The sequence below is a fragment of the Solanum verrucosum genome, unplaced genomic scaffold, assembly GCF_900185275.1.
Source record: "Solanum verrucosum unplaced genomic scaffold, falcon-dt-bn FXZP01000048.1, whole genome shotgun sequence".
NCBI lineage: Eukaryota > Viridiplantae > Streptophyta > Magnoliopsida > Solanales > Solanaceae > Solanum > Solanum verrucosum.
The window spans coordinates 1,475,890-1,493,006 of NW_026020157.1; the positions used below are offsets into that span (position 1 = coordinate 1,475,890).

The window sequence follows — 17,117 nt, forward strand, 5'->3', positions numbered from 1 at the left end:
AACAAATGATTCTTTCTCTAAATAATCAACAATAAAGGTCCATTCTTTACCATTGAAATGCTAATTTAATCTTATCCATTTATGAATTTGTTTGATTATGCGCTGAACAAATTTAGATTGAATAGTTCATGAATTTGTGTATTAACATTTGATTATTTTTATATTATATATGTTCATTAGTTTTGCCATCTATATTGGCTCCCAATCGGTTTGTTTGTGCATTTTGAAAACAGGTAGTTTAATTTTGTTCATTTTGTAATAGAATTTTAATGTTTCATGCTAATTATGAGATTTATGCAAATTTTAAAGTAGAGCGAGATTTGTTTATCCGGTGAGCATAGGTTGAACGTCAATATGATATTTATCCGTTAATCTTTAAGAGTCAATTGTCAACACAAGGATTTCACTGCATGATTTGTTGTCAATCTTAAGGATCTTATAGTCATCACTAGTTGAGTCATATTCCAATCTCCAACTACAATAGTTCCTTGGGAAAATTTTTGAATAGGGGAGGACTATTGATTCTCTCGTATACGGGTTCCATAGCAAAGGTAGGAAGTGTACTTTAAAGTTATTAAACCTGATAAGCGTCATAACATGGTAACAACAATATAATGTCCAATTTCATGATTTACTGTTAGAACTTCAGGGTTGTCAATGAGACGATTCGCTCTGTTATTTTGAAGAAATTATACCGTCCCAATTTCTCAGATTTTTTTTATAATGGATAACCAAAATTAGATTCTTTAAAATCATCTCAATCATATCAGTTTCTCTTTGGTATTGGTATGGTTCGGTAATTTTCATTTTTTTTACTTTTAAACTACCACCTCAAAATTATTAAAATAGTTTTTCGCAAGTGTGTTCTTGAAGAAGCACTTCAATTCTTCACCATGAAGCTAAGAATGTAAAACCTTGTTACTATATTGTTTGATCTTAAACTTTTAATAAAAGTGTTTTCATAAGTTTTGTCGTATTGTTTGATGACTTTTGTTATAGTATCTTTTTAAAAAAATTGATTAATTAAAGGATAATTAATGGACAAATGCCCAAAGTCGTCACTAGAGGTCTAGGACCTAGGTTATATTTACATTTGAAAAATGTTAGAAAATACATTTATATAAAATTTAACATATTGTTAATATATAAATATATTTGCATACATGTAAGGTTATTCGATTCATTTCGGGAATTTTTCGATCTTCTTTTATAAATTAAAAAGACCATCTCAATTGTTCAGTACGGATATACACTTACATAAAAGTCCATAATTTTATTTTTAAAATGATATAAATTTGTTCGGTACGATTCAGTTGATTTGTTCGATTTTTTCATATTATTTTGACACCCCTAGTAAGAAGGACAATCAAGTTTGTATACTTGCTCAACCTGTTGAACTGACGATAAAGAAGAACAATACAAGGAAAATTCCTCATATTCATAGTACCATTGGTTAACAAGGGTTTTTTGGAAATTCTTGTCATTCCTCGCATGACTGAGATGTTTCATTGAAAAGCAAGACTTGACAATCAATGTCATCCATAACTTCGAAACACATTTGACTTATAGAAGTGACCGCATAGGTAGCCTACTCAGGATGTCTGTAGCCACATTAACATCCATCTTTTTTTTTTATTTAATTTGAATGTTTTGCAACTCTTTTCCTTCGAAATAAAAAATTGAAGATTTTACCTAATTAACTCATCGAGTTAAACTAAAAATAGCTGACAATTGTATTATATATATATATAAATCCATCAAAAGATATTCGACAGGATAGTCAAGATAGTGGTGTACCTTTAAAAGAAGCTGCTTCAACTTTTCTCTATTGCTTATGATTTCCTAGCTAGGGTTTTCCTATTGGGAATGATTTAATTAAGGCCGTTAATTGAAAAAGTGGTTTGGTCGTTAATTAAGTAATTATCTTTATATTATTGACTCCTAAAATTAATGGCAAGAAAAGAGAGTTCTAAAATATAGGGAAACTTCCACACATAGCAACTCAAAAATAACTTAACTACGCTCCATAGCTATAGTTTGTTAATTAATATATAAAAAATCCCTTTTAAGCAACAATTGTTGATTGACCAAACTTTTAAAAAATATTTTCACTCATACACTCTCAAAAGTGTTTTCAAAAAGAGCACTTTTGAAGGGACCTACTTTTTCCAACTTCGAAAGAAACAAAATTCTACTACTTTTCAAAAAAGCTTATTCTATCCCAAAAATTTAACCAAATACCTCACCTTTTTAAATAAGCATTTTTATGGGAAAATAAACACTTTAAAGCATTCCAAAAGCTTAGCCAATCATATATAGTGTACTATAAAAGTACAGAAACAAAAAGCTTAAGATCCTAGAAACACGAAGAACCTTGTCGAAGAGAATAGACTCAAAACATACAAAACAATAGCACGAAGTAGCATTGTGCTACATGAAACAACACAAAACGATAATACTTGCTGCTCCAGCAAACTGGAAGTTGATTCGTGTTCATGAACAATGATCAAGTTTCATATACACAAGTTTACACATTTTACTGGACCTTTAACTAATGAAGCAGTACATTCTTAAAGTTGTCAAATTGCAAGAGATCTCACCTCATCCACTTTCCAGATGTCTTCTTCATACTTATACCACCACATCAGCCCTTCATCATTTAGAGTACCCAGACACATGATGCATGAGTCACTCATGCAGGTTAGGAATTTGTCTAACCTAGATGTTTTTTCAAGAATTGATTCATCAAGCTTGGTCAGAATATTCATCGGTGCGGGTGGAGGGTTTTCAGTAATTATGCAATGAGATATGTTGAGCACTTTCAACTTTTTTAACTCCTCCAAGAAAATAACTAGAGCAGGTTTAGATAAACTCGTGCACCTCACACTCAACACTTTCAAGTTTGGAAGAAATGATACTAGTGTAAATGCAAATAGCATATCACACGGCCCCAATAATCTTGCGCTCAGAAATTTTTTTACAACTCTTGGCAATTTCCTCAATGACATATGCAAGATTTTTTATAATACGCATCGTTAGTGATTCAAGATCTTCCCATCTATGAATAGCCCTGCATATTGATTGGTGTTTTATTTTGTTTCAAGAAGACATAACAAGGTGTTTAAGTTGTGGGCACCTGAAAAAGAGGAGATATAATTAACTGTTGCTTTTCCTGTAAGAACAATGTAAAATTATAGGGAATCTAATATTTCTGAAACAATGCTTGTTGTATGGTTTCTTGATTTAAGTTATAATTATAATACTATAGAAAGATGAAAGTTTATAGGGGGAATACCTCTCGGCAGTCGAAGTCAACTGATTGTCGTTAACATACACATTGTTCAAGCAAATATTTAGGAGGCGGGTTAATTTTTCTTGAGATGAACTGTTGACATATACATGCGACTTCCTTCGAAATCTGATGAAATTTGATTGCAATATTGACAAGTCCAGCGTTTTCGAGAGAAGTTGATCAGAACAAACCAATTTTCATGCACGCCAAACATGAGGAATTACCGATATCAACTAGAAGAGGTTATAGAACTGAAATATCTTCACCAAGATATCATTATCAAGGTCCTTCCATCTCCTTATAGGAAAATCTCCTTCCATCACAACAACTTCAATCTTTTTTGAATTTGAAATGGCATCATAAAAGCTTCAATCTCCTAAAATCGTGTAGAAACAAGAAACGTTATTACTTTTCTAGATCCATGAAGAATATTTGAATTCTTGATTGTCAATTTATGATTTTACTCAGACCATGAAAAATAAAAAGTTAACCCTCTGCAATATGAAGAAACATAGAAGATTGTACAAATACATCTGAGGAGTACCAGGATTCCCAAAACTATGCCTTAAATCTCAATATTTTAGAATAGATTGTATGGTTCATTTGTAACTACTCTGCCCTATGCGGATTCAAACTTACAATTCAACTTTATAGCAACTTAAATGGAGTGATATGGATATTGAGGAGTCCTATACCACACACCAACATACCATTCACATTTCTACAACAACTAGTCCTCGATATGCACTCAAGCCATACACCATCATTGGTTTCACAACTATCTTACAAAACCTATTTCACTGTGGTTTGTATCTCCTTATTGCATAACACTCATATACTTCAAGTATAAGATTTTTATATGTTGCATGTTGGTTTATCAGAATATTGACTTTTGATGTGGAAATGAGCCTAGACACTTTTGATGATCCCAGATCCAAATAAAGGAGTGTTGTGACAAACAAACGGTCATCATAATATTAGTTTATCCTCACAGTAAGGAATTAATAAGAGAAATGATGTCAAATATTTTGTTAAGTCGTAAAAGAAAGCATCATACAAATTGGGACAAATGGAGTATTTATAGAAAGTTTTCAACAACAAAACCAATCATAGTTGGTAGGGGGTCCGTCTATGACTAAATTCTATATCGAAGGCTAAACTAGCAAGAAAACATGATGGATCTGCAATCCATTTTTGACGAAAGCTGAAAAAATAGTTCTTTTAGGTTAAAACTTACAACCTAAAAGCACAAAAATATGTTTAAAGGAAAAGGTGAGAGGTCCTGAATGAAATTGATAGTCTATGAGTATGAAATATTAGGAATCTTGATGAATATCAAATTTCTAAATCAATCATCCAGGTTGAAGTATACATAATTCAGAAGGGATTCCTTTAATGTTCTTAAGTACTTCGTTCATTTCATTTTTTGTGAAGATGTTTAACTGATTAAGACATTTAACATGTTAGTTTGGTGTTATACTAATAATGGAAGAAACTAATAAATTAATGGTTGAATAGAGATATCACATTAAAATTAAAGAGGAAATAATTTATACATCTTAAATTCTTAAACCGGTCATAATTATATAAATAGGATGTTTCAAAAAATATGGAACATTCTAAAATGGGAAAAGAGCCGTATAAATTAGAACATAGGAGTACAAATATTTCAGGATGCAGAATATTCATCCAAGGACTTAAATAATAGATAGGAAGAGAACTTGAATTCACTGTGGTTCTTGTCTTCTTCTCATAAACAAATTAGAATTCTCACCATCCATCATGTTTCTCAAATGAGTAAAGTATCAATTGAAGTATAAACGGTCAATTATGGAACATCAATATTACTCAAGATACATGTGGAATAAGGTCAATCCATGTCGGATACTTTGACTAGAGTCCATAGAAAAAATTGGGAGGGAAATTGAGTTTTTTTTTTATTTTGAGAAAGTTAACTAGTATTATAAAGAAGTACACCAATAGACTATAGTGGACTCCTGTAGTAATTACATCAAAAGTATCGAGGGATTGTTAATAAGAATCTAAACACCTATCTCCCACATAAACTATCTAAGAATAGGTGATGTCCCCCAGATCCTTAGGTACAGTATGTATATACCAAAAGTAAAAGGTCACTAAACAGTTCATTTTAAGTCTTTGGAAAGGGATGTTGTTGTTCTCAAAACATCTCTGATTTGTCTCCCTCCATATTGTCCACTAGAGTAGGCAGGGATAATCTTCTATCTCTCCTTGTGTCCTGACTATTTCCATCTCTATTCCAACATGCTAGGACTTCTGCAGTATTTCTAGGACTCCTGCAAATTAGGTAATGGAGAAGGAGAAAATAAATTTCATTTGGTCAAGTGGGATGCCGTCATAATCAACAAAAAAGAGGGAGGGTTTGAGAATTATGAATTTGAAATCCCACAATAAGAACCTTCTGTTACAATGGCTTTGGAGACTAGCAACAAATGATCAAAGCTTGTAGAAAGACATTATCACTGCAAGATATGGAAAGGAAGGATCATGGACTACTAAGGAGGTTAATACTCCATTATGGTGTGGGTCTATGGAGAACTATTAGAAATCAGTGGTCAAGAATGTGGAGTAATTTATTATTAATGTTGGAAATGGGACAAAAACCTTGTTCTGGAATGATATTGGATGGGACAAATACCTTTGAGACAACAGTTCTAGATATTTATATTCTCAATCAACAGAAAATGACTACAATTCTAGAAGTCAGAAACCATCTCTATGCGAATTTTCTTGTTATTAACATTTAAATCTTTTTTTATCTCAAAAAAAATTAAATGTTAATAACAAGAAAATCCGCATTTGATCATACCACACTAATAATTGAAATGCAGAAAACCAAGATGTACAACTTCAGACAACCTTGAATTAGGATCTGTAAGGGAAAAAATCAAATAGCCAGAGAAAGGAAAACAATAGTTCCAATAGGTGTACACTGAATTCCCTTGACACCCACAACTTTTGGAATCAAGATCCAACATGAGTCAAAAATTAATCTGGAAAACCACCTTAAAGAATGTAAGGAAAAAACAAAGAGAGAGATTAAGCACATGCCTTTAGATTGTTGGTTCACTTCAGTGTGTGAAAAAAAATTGGGTGAAAACTGTGGGATGATAGTGTAGTTTTGATGAGGAGTGAGATTCCGATAAGAGGAAATGACCATAAAATCCCCCATGCATTGGCAGGTGTCTGCTGTCAGACTTTAATAATAAAGAGTACCTACAACTCCTCACTGCCAAATGGAAGTGCCATCATATCATTCACACCTCTAACTTGATTCTGGTCAGCAGTCGTTGATACTTTTTTCATTTTATGCTTCGGAGACATCCTACCTGTTTTTTTTTATAGATGACAAAAAAAGGAAGATCAAAGTGATATTTTCTTTTGACTTAATACCTTTAATTTTTAACTCCCTAAACTATTCACATTTTATCATTTCATCCCTTAAATTATGGGGTATTGTAGTTAAACCTTGAACTGTAGTCCAATTGATACGAATAGTGACAGTCAAAAAGAGCATTTATGAGGTCCGACATTTTCTCTGATTTACCTCATTTAGTGCATTTCATTACTTGAACGGAAGCTTATGCCTTATGCAAAATAAATATACTATGCTTATGACTTACCTTAATTTTCTTTCTTAAAATCAAAGTTAAAATTGACTGGTAAATTCTATCCAATATAGAATTATATTTAATATTTCTCTTATTTTAGAGAGAATCTTATTCATTTTTACAGTAATTTTTTCTTCTCCAAAATAAGTAGGCATTTGGCCATATATTCAAGATTGAATGTAGTTCTCAAATTTGAGAAACAAGTTCAAAAGTGTAAAATGAGTGGAAGACCAAGTTATAAGTTGTTTCAAATTTGAAATATAAGTTCAAGTTGGATTTGAAATTTTCAAGGACATACACTAACTTCCAAATAAAATGTTAAATTTCTAGGAAAAGAAGTGAATATTTTCTTTGATGAAGTTAGATTTTAGTACCGACAACTTCAGCGTCTCCCAGAGAAGTTGATCACAACGAACCAATTGTCATACATTACAAACATGAGCAAGTCCAGCAGACAATTCAAAAAGGTCAAAAGACTGGAGTACCTTCACCAAGATATTATTATCAAGGTCCTCCCATCTCCTATCAGAAAAATCTCCTCCCTCTATCACAAAAACTTCAATCTCCTAAACTCCTGTAGAAACAAGAAAGGTTATTACTTCTCCAGATCCATGAAGAATATTTGAATTTCTGACGTCAAATTAATGTTGTTGATTGCCATTTTTATTCTTGTGAATATACTCAGACCATGAAGAACAAAAAGTAAAGCCCTGCAATACAAAGAAACATAGAAGAATGTACAAATACGTCTGAGGAGTACTTGAATGCCCAAAGTGAAGAAACTACGAAAATATGAACTGGATCTTAAGTTGGTTGTAGATAACGACGGAGAACTAAGTTTTTTTTGCCATAGCTGTAGGAAGTATCACATTTTGGATAAAAATAGTCATTATCAAAAGCAAAATGATACAAAAAGGAGGATGTAACATTGTCGGAACTATATTTTAGCAAAGAGTAGTTAAAAGATACTAAAGTAGTACTAGTCATAAAGTCAGGTGAAAGTAAAAAACATCATGTCAAAGTTTTACTTCTATTCGTTGATTGAATTCCTAAGACTTGTCAAAGATATATAAACAATACCAGTAAGGGTACAATAATAACTATGCCTTAATCCCAAATGTATGGTTCCTTTGCAACCATTCCACTTTACCCGGATTGAAATTTTCAATACTACTTAACAACTAGCTTAAATGAAGTGATATGGACATTAAGGATCTATATAGACAACCCCGACTTGTTTGGGATTGAGGTGGAGTTGTACATTACAACAGGTATGAATCAAAAGCTAAACTAGTTGAGGTTGGCTATAGGAACACTCAATATCCATTCTGCTCCATTTGTAGCAGTTCCATTCAAATACTAAGATAATTATTATGGATTCTCTATTACTAAAGGTTATTTATATTTTCTACCGAAACGTAAATCAATAATAAACAAAAAGGACTCCTGGCAAACAACATAGTTAATATAAGTGTTGCAACATAAAATAAACTTTAATCCTAACTGGAATTACTATGGATCTTGTGCTTCATTTATATTTTGTATTTTGCTAATTCAACAAGAATTTCAAGAACTTGTAACTTGTAAGTCCCTTTAGACAACTTTGTCCATGTAATTGAATTGTTTATCTCATCCATTATCATTCAACCATCATAGTATTACACTGTTGCATTTGAACTTCTAATGTAGACATTTCTAAACTATAATTCAGGGCCTTCTTTCCTTTTATCTTCTACATGTGCTTTTTGTACATTGTCATAATCATCACTTATATTGTCTAGTTTTGTATGACCACACACCATTATACCATTCACATTTTAACAACACTCATTTTGTTTGATATGTCGGACCATAGATACCAAAAATTCATGCCATACACCATCATTGGTCTCACAACTTTCTTATAAAACCTATCTTTCATGCTGATATGTATCTCCTTATCACATACCACTCCTTTTAAACAGTAAGGCTTTAACTTATGTGTTGTGTCTTCGTCTATCAGACTATCACACTATTAATGTGGAAATAGAGCCTAGACATACGAATGATCTATGTGAACTCACTCTGATGATCTCATATCTGAATAACGAAGTGTTGTTGTAACTTAACTATCAACCTAATACTAGTTTATCCTTACAGTAAGGAATTAATAAGAGAAATGATATCAAATATTTTGTAATGTCCAAAAATAGAGTGTCATATAAATTGGGAGAAATAGAGTGTTGATAACAAGTTTTCAACAACATAACCAATGATAGTTAGTAGCGGGATATGTATATGACTAAATTCTAAATTGAAAGCTAAATTAGCAAGTAAAACTGATGGATCGTCAATCCTCTTCCAATAAAAAGCTAAAAAAACATAAGTAATTTTAGATTAAAACTTAGCACCTAAAAGCACCAAAATATGAATGGGACTTGAGTCCCACATCGGTACTGAAATGTGTCGTTGTGGGGCTTATATAACCTTGGGCTCTCCACTTTAATAGCTAGCTTTTGGGGTGTGATTCTCCCTAAATTATACAAAGGGTATGATAGCCACCCACTACTCTTCGTACACATCGTGCCATCAATGGTGATGCAGGTATTGTAGTGTTCGCTCAAGACTAGTTGTTTCTATCGCACGATCATGGAGGACGAGAGCTTGGTGGTTTGTTATGGTTCATTGCAAGGTATGAGACTTATAAATAACAGTTGTAAATTGAATGATATTATTTTATAATAGTATAGATAACAGTTTGCATATCACAAAATTTTATGATATCAAACCAAATGACAGTACAGTGCACCCATCTTCTCAAAATCCAGGATACACCTCTTACAGAACAGTTTGCAAGGATGGAAATTGAGAGAAGATGTCTTTCTAGAAGGATATATGGTCTGGGAAATGTCCTTTGAAGAAGACTTTTCTTGAGCTATACAACATATGACAATTTCAGGTGCTACTATGGCAGACCTATGGATAGAACAACGGTGGAGCCTCCTTCTAAGAAGGAACCTCAATGACTGGGAATAAACAGTATAGAAGTTTTTCAGAATACAATCCCTCAAAGCTTCATCTTACAGAATAGAAGGGCAACTTGGTGTAGAAGGTGGATAGCAAAAGTATTTTTATTGTCAGGTCAGCTTACAAAGACTTGACAGGAACAAATATCAAAGAGATAGGGTGGCCATGGATATTTATCTGGAAAACCAAAAATCCTTATAAGGTAAATTATTTTATGTGGTTATTGGAAAAGGAAACAGTCCTCAATTATGAAAACCTGAACAAGAGGAAATTTAACCTCTGCTCTAGATGCTACCTATGTGAAGAACTCGAAGAGAGAGTCAACCATCTCTTTTTGCACTGCAAATGGACAGACTAGTTGTGGCAAATGTTCATCGACAAGAGGAAGATCATGTGGGTGCAACCTGGGAGAATCAAAGAAGTGCTAAGAAGCTGGAATAGAGATGGCAATGTAGTGAGGAAGGAGAAGATATGGAAGATGGTCCCTGCATGTATATGCTGGACAAACGGAAAGAGAGGAATCATAGATGTTTTGAAGACCAAAAGCGCAACATACATAAGATTAGGGCAGACTGCTTAGGCCTTTATTATTTTTGGTGTAAACAAGTAGTTATAGATCGCACAGAAGATGTTTTTAATGGAATTGATTGACTGTAATTAGGTTTATTAGGATTCTATTAAGTGACAACTTTTGTGATGAGGAACTACACTTTGCAGTATACTTGGGGACATATAAAAGTGAAGTCTACCATTCTCAATAAAAAAAAAACAAATGACCCCACACCTCTCTCTCTCTCTTTTTGTGTGTTCGGGGGGGAAGGTCCATGTCTATAAAGCCATCTATTACTCAACTTTGCCAGTGATGTATGATTTCTCTTTAAAGATAAGATCATGAATATTCTACCTAATACAACATATCCCTTCAACCCAATATACATACATTTTTCAATTGCCTTCCAAATAATGTGAGGAAATTTAATTCTGAGATTTTGTCAAGTTGTTCTCCTAACTTTATTTTCATAAATTTGAAACCTCAAATGTTCTTCTCTTTTGCATCTTCTGGATGTTTTCAGTGAAACCTTTTACTTTGTCAAAATAATAATAAAAAAAAATATTTCCCATCAATCTCTCAAACAACTAATCATGTATCTAGATTTCACAAGTTAGATTCCCCGAAACCCAATTTTCTCTTTGTAATTAGAAAAGGAATAATTGAGGCACCATTTTCATTTAACATACGCAAGTAAAAAAAGCTGCAATAATTTTCCAAAAAAAGCTACATTCTCGATTGGATCACAACGAGAAATGAAAATCGTCGCGATAACAAAATGATAAATCACAAGTAAATTAAAACCAATCTCGACAAAGATTCAAACTTAAAGAAAAAAAAAGATCTGCATTTGGTCATACCTCACTAATAATTGAAATAGTGAAAACCAAGAAGCAAAATTCAGATAAGCATAAATTCAAACTTGTATGGGCAAAACTCAATTGTTTCTATAGTTCAATCCCATCAAGTGCCAAAAAAGGGGAAAAGAAAGATTTGCAAGGTATACACCGAATTCTTTTAATATTCACACAACTTATGGAATCAAGATCAAACTCGAATAAAAATTTAAACAGAAAAGCAACCTTAAGAAATGGAAAAGAAAGAGAGATTTAGAACATGTCTTCAGAACATAGGTGAAGTGTTGTGAATGGCATACAAAGGTTGGATAGTTAGTTCACTTTAATAGTGTGTAAAAACAAACTGGGTGAAAATGTAGGATGATAGTGTAGCTATGATGATGAGTGAGATTCGGATACGAGGAAAATGACGATAATAAGCCCCACACATTGGCAGGTGCCGACTATCAAACTGTAATCTAATTGAGAGCATCCAAATGTAAGTGCCATCATATCTACACCTACGGTAACTTAATTCTGGTCAACAGTTTTAATTTTTTTTAGCTTACTATGAGAATAGTTAAAAGTACCATCTTTTCTACATGGTTTAGACAAATGAAAAAGAATTTCTCTTTCTTTCTATATAGAAAATATTTGTATTAAAATTTCTCTTTGTGAAGGTGAACTAATGTTACAGATTATTTTTTTTCTTAACTCTTATCGGGATTTTAAACAGAAAGAAAAATAATTCTTAGTATACATTTTCATAATCACTCTTCACTTTATTATTTAGGTTTTTGGAAAAAACATACACGTTTTTGTTTACTAGAAAAGAGTCAAATTTGTGACAAGGTTAAGGTCATGCAGATTGATTGACAAGTAAAATAGAGATTAAGTAAATACATAGTTTTGAAAGTGTGTAAAGAACAACAATTTAATTAAATTAGCGAACAAATCTGTAAAATCAAAAGTGTTGTTGCTGCAGCTGTAGTTCCGGTGGCAACTTTGAGTGTTGATTCCAGAATCGGAGGTTTCAGTTCGAATGTTTTCTTTGAATTTGCCTTAAACGAGAAAAGGGTGAAAGAAAGCTTAAGGTTGAGCAAATATCAATATAATGCCTTGTACTGTAAGAATTTCAACCCATTTGCAAGAGAATAGTTCGGCAATTTATAGGCAATAAGTAGAGTACATCAACCAACGAAATTGCTCCACTTGGGCCTCATAGTACACCGTCCAATAGAAACACTACATTTGGGCATTATACTGGTATGGATCATCTGTAATCCCGCCATGATTTGCAGGATTTTGTATGGACTAGCTAACATGTCTGTCACTTCTTTCTTATAACATGATTTCAAGGGGTTTTTCTGACCTGAGAACCTAAAGGCTTTCTATTACCCTAGCAAAAGTCCATTAGCAAGTTCAACAAGTTCTTAGACACAAGCGACTTTCAAAATTGGCTACCGTGGTTGAGGAGCACATGGTGGCCTCCAAATCTATGTTGCAAATGATATGAAAAAACAATCATGCCTCACTCATTAATCAAGATGAAGAATCACTCCTTTCTACCTCAATGGCTGGAAAAACGAAATTCACAGTTGTGGAACATCAATGGTGATGAAATTGGTTTCTGACAATTTTCCTCTTTCAAGGTCATCACCCTCTCGGATCACAACACTCAGACATTTGGTTGATTGTTTAAGGAAATTGATAATGTGAATCAATTGGATATCCTTTCCATCTACCTTTTTATAACACCTCGAAAGTGTAAAAGGTAACTTGGAAAGAAAAAAGTTACATAAAGTTGGTGTTGCAGAGCTGGATGAGCCAATGTACTAGTCGTGTGATGTTCTACGGCTCATAGATGGTAATCGTGGTCAGTGCCTTGGAAGTTCAAAAAATGTTGAGTCTCAGATCAAATCATACAAGCCACCACTAATGCTCATGGATGGATTAACGATCCGTAGTTGGTCTCGTGGTTGTAGCCTTCAGAAACATGGAATTTCAGTATTGTATTCTACGAAGGCTCCATATGGACCGTTGAAGGAAATACGGTTCGTAAAAATTACTAGTGGTTTCAAAACTCTTGTTCTACGAGGAGGCTACATGGACAATACAAGAGATGACGGATCATAGAAGAGGGTACATACCGTAGATAGAGTCTGTGGAGTGTGTTCGGTAGTTAATTCTTAGGGTTATTTGGGTATTTTCCTAGCCTTTTAATTCTTATACTACATCATTTTAGGCTTATTTTGGAGACCTATAACTAATTCTAAAATCCAAACCCCAACCAACTCACTTTCATTGTCTCAAACTCCAATTTTCTCTCAAGTCTTCCTCTCCAAGCAAGCTAGGGTTTCAAGCATTCCAAGCCTCCATTGAAGACTTACATTAGGGATTTGATCAAGGTATGTGGGAAATTCATCACTGGTTCCTCTTCACTGATTGAGTCCCAAAGAAACCTAAAATTCTACTTTATAATTCTTAACCAATTCTAGGGTTTTCATGATTCTTCCCTAGGTTCAATTGATTTCAAGTTTATTCATTATGATTGATCTTATTATGCATCATTTGATCATATTTCAATATTTTCAAGGATATTTTCATGATCCCATGTCATGCAAGTATTTTATGATATGATTCAAGCTATGTTGATGTGCATGCATTACGATATGAAAGATTTTATGAATCAAGGATGCTTTCGGATAAATCATCAATCATTATTTTATGAAAATTGAGGCTTTGGATTGAAGTACCTCCTTTATGAAAGAATGACATGATTTAGATACTTCCGATTGAAGTAATTCTTACTTTGCAAAGACTATCATGATTTAGATGCTTTCAATTAATGTGTCTCTTATGAATATGTTATAAAATAATAATTTTGAAGGAGCTTTTCTTATGATTATATATGAATGATTTGATATTACTAGATTGTTACCATTTCAAAGATTATGAATATGAGTATCCATGTTTCCCGTTGAGAGTTTACTTAGCATCGAGTTAGACTAGTGGCGATTACCAGGTCCCAGAACTACGTACCCCCATAAAATATGTCCCGATTAGACAATCGCTAGTGGATTCGACTAAGCTCATGATTATGGTTCTTACCTTGGCAAGTAGGGCACTCTCTTATTGGTGTGGGAGTAGTACACTAAACTAGATGTTATAACTCACATGGTTTTAACGACAACTCCCACAAAGATTTATGACTTCCTCAAAGATTTATGTTATGATTATTATTTAAAGAAGAGTGCATGACCTTGTACTATGTTTTATGAAATCATATTATCATATTTATGTTATGTTTACTTGGTTATTGCATTATCATGTTTTCAGGTCCATCATGCCATCATGTTATACTCATACACCGTTCCCCATATTCAGTACATTCTGAGTGCTGACCACATACATTTCTTGTTCCTATATTGTTTTATAATATACAGTCTGACGCACATTGTAACACCCCGGATTCGAGAAAGAACAAATTTTAGCTTTTCAGAAGTTGTAGGTGCCACCGATGGAGGCCACCTACGAATAGTAGGTCAAACCACGGACCATAGGTGGGGTCGGTGGTGGGCCGCCTCAACTGCTCCCTCAGAACCCCCAGAATTAACAGCCAAGTCTTGACCAACGGCAAGACCTACGGACCATAGGTTAGACCACGGTCTATGGTCCAGGCCGATGGATTAAACCCCTAGACTTTAGCCTTTAGACACCAAACGATGACTAACAGTACGGATCGTTAATCAACCTACGGTCTGTCGTTCACCCAGTCGACTTTTAGTGTAGGGGTAGTTGGGTCGTTTCCTAATTATTTAATCCCTAAACTACTTCGTTTTTTTTAGTTTTAGCCTATTATTCTAGTCAGATTTTACCCTAAACCATTATTTTCTAGAATTCACCAAGATTAGAACGAAAAAGAGGAGGAAGAGGTGACCCAAAATTCTCCAAGAACACAACAAATTTTCTTCAGTACCAGTCCCAAAATTGAATGATTTCTCCGCAAAATTTGTCACCAGGTACGTGGGGTTTCACTAGTGGATTCCTTTCATCCAGTAGGTCCATAGAATTCAGGCAAATTCTTGATTCACTATATCTTTCTTAGACCTAGGGTTTCTAAAACTTTAAATAGTTGTTTTGATTTAGCTCTTAGAGTATTCCTAATCAGATTATCATGTTTTCATGAAATCATTGCTTAGTCCTTTGCATGAAACTCAGAACCCTAACTTTGTAGATTCTCTTAGTTCATGAATTACACATGCTAGGTCAGTTAGAAAAATATACATGCTTCAGCTTTCGAATGTCACATTATCAATATATATAATTGTTACATTCTCAGATTTGCATGTCAGTATTTTGTGTTATTCAGTATTGCATGTCAGTACTTAGCACCGAGTGGACTAGGGTTTCAGTGTACCCTCATAGTACCGGAAGTACGTGCCTCCGTAGGTTAAGTCCCATTTGTGGGCATCAGTTTTAGTGATCACGCCCATTATGCTTTTATACCCTGGCAAGGTATATCGGACCCTTCAATGGGGTGTATACATCGGACACCACGGTTAGCTCACGTTGTGGTTATGTCGGTTACTAGTATCTCCCACAGTCATACTCTAGTGCATTTGACCAGTTTTTCAGTTATATTTCAGTATTCATTCTCAACATGTTATGTACTTGGTCATTGCATTCAGTTCAGTTCGCTTTTAGTATATCTCAGTAATTCCATTATGTTCAGATTATGTCATTGCTCAGTATGCTTTGTTCAGTTTATATGTTTTGTTCAGATTATATCCATCCTGCATGCTCAGTACCTTCCAAGTACTGACACATACTTTGCGCTACATCCTTTCATGATGTAGGTTCAGGTTCTCAGCATCCAGATCATATCCACATTCCGCAACTTCAGTGATGAGTCCTCATACTTCGAGGACTGTAGACATGTTTTCAGATTTAGTCTTGCATTTCAGTTTCAGTTTTGCTAGGGTTAGCGAGGACATGTCCTAGTAACTCTAGTCAGTTAGAGGCTTTTTCAGACATAGTTTAGATTCAGCTTTGGTTTTTGAGTGATTGCTCAATATCACTAAACTCTTAGAATTTTATATATATTCAGACCAGTATTGGGTATTCCCCATTATTCATTTATCTCATTATTTAGAATCCACATTAGTTCATCTTTTCATAGATATATTTTGTTTGCTTATGATATTCCAGCTCAGGGTTAGCTTAGGGTCACTCGTGATCCTAGGTCCCGTGTTTATGTCTAGGGGCGAGCTTCGAGGAATGAAACACATCACTTAGTCTGCGGTTAGCATTGGATCTTATCAGCTTGATCAAACTTGGTGAGTCTTAATGGTTCGGGGACGACCACACTTATGCTTCGTGTCATTTAAGACTTACTTTCATTTGCAGATTGTTCAAGTGAGCAAGGGCTTGTCCTAGTCACTATTATGTAGTAAAGGCTTCTTGTCAAAAATAGAATTTTTGCATTAAGGTCTTTGTACTCTGATTCAGTTTTATGATGAGATTTCATTCGAGACTTTGATTCCGCGTATTTCTTTATCTCAGTTATGTGTGCTTTCTTAGTGTCATGTTATGCCATATGGTTCGCTTGGAGTCTCTTGAGATTCTAAGTACCATGTCATGTCTAGAACATAGTCTTGGGTAGTGACACTTTTTCTCCAACCAACAATAAATTTGGGCAAATGAGATAAATGTCTTACCATCCTCTTACATTGCTCCTCAAAAGCCGACCTTATCCTTTTTTGCTAGAATTTATCGGACCC

At 33.9% G+C, this 17,117-nt stretch overlaps 1 protein-coding gene and 1 pseudogene across 1 annotated transcript in view; one reads left to right on the forward strand and one right to left on the reverse strand.

The window, feature by feature from the left end:
* The window catches only part of LOC125828357 (target of rapamycin complex subunit LST8-1), a 1,170,163-nt gene that overhangs the window by 131,054 nt on the left and 1,021,992 nt on the right, over window positions 1-17,117 (forward strand). The window lies entirely within an intron of this gene.
* Window positions 2,518-8,579, reverse strand: LOC125828394 (F-box/LRR-repeat protein At3g48880-like; annotated as a pseudogene).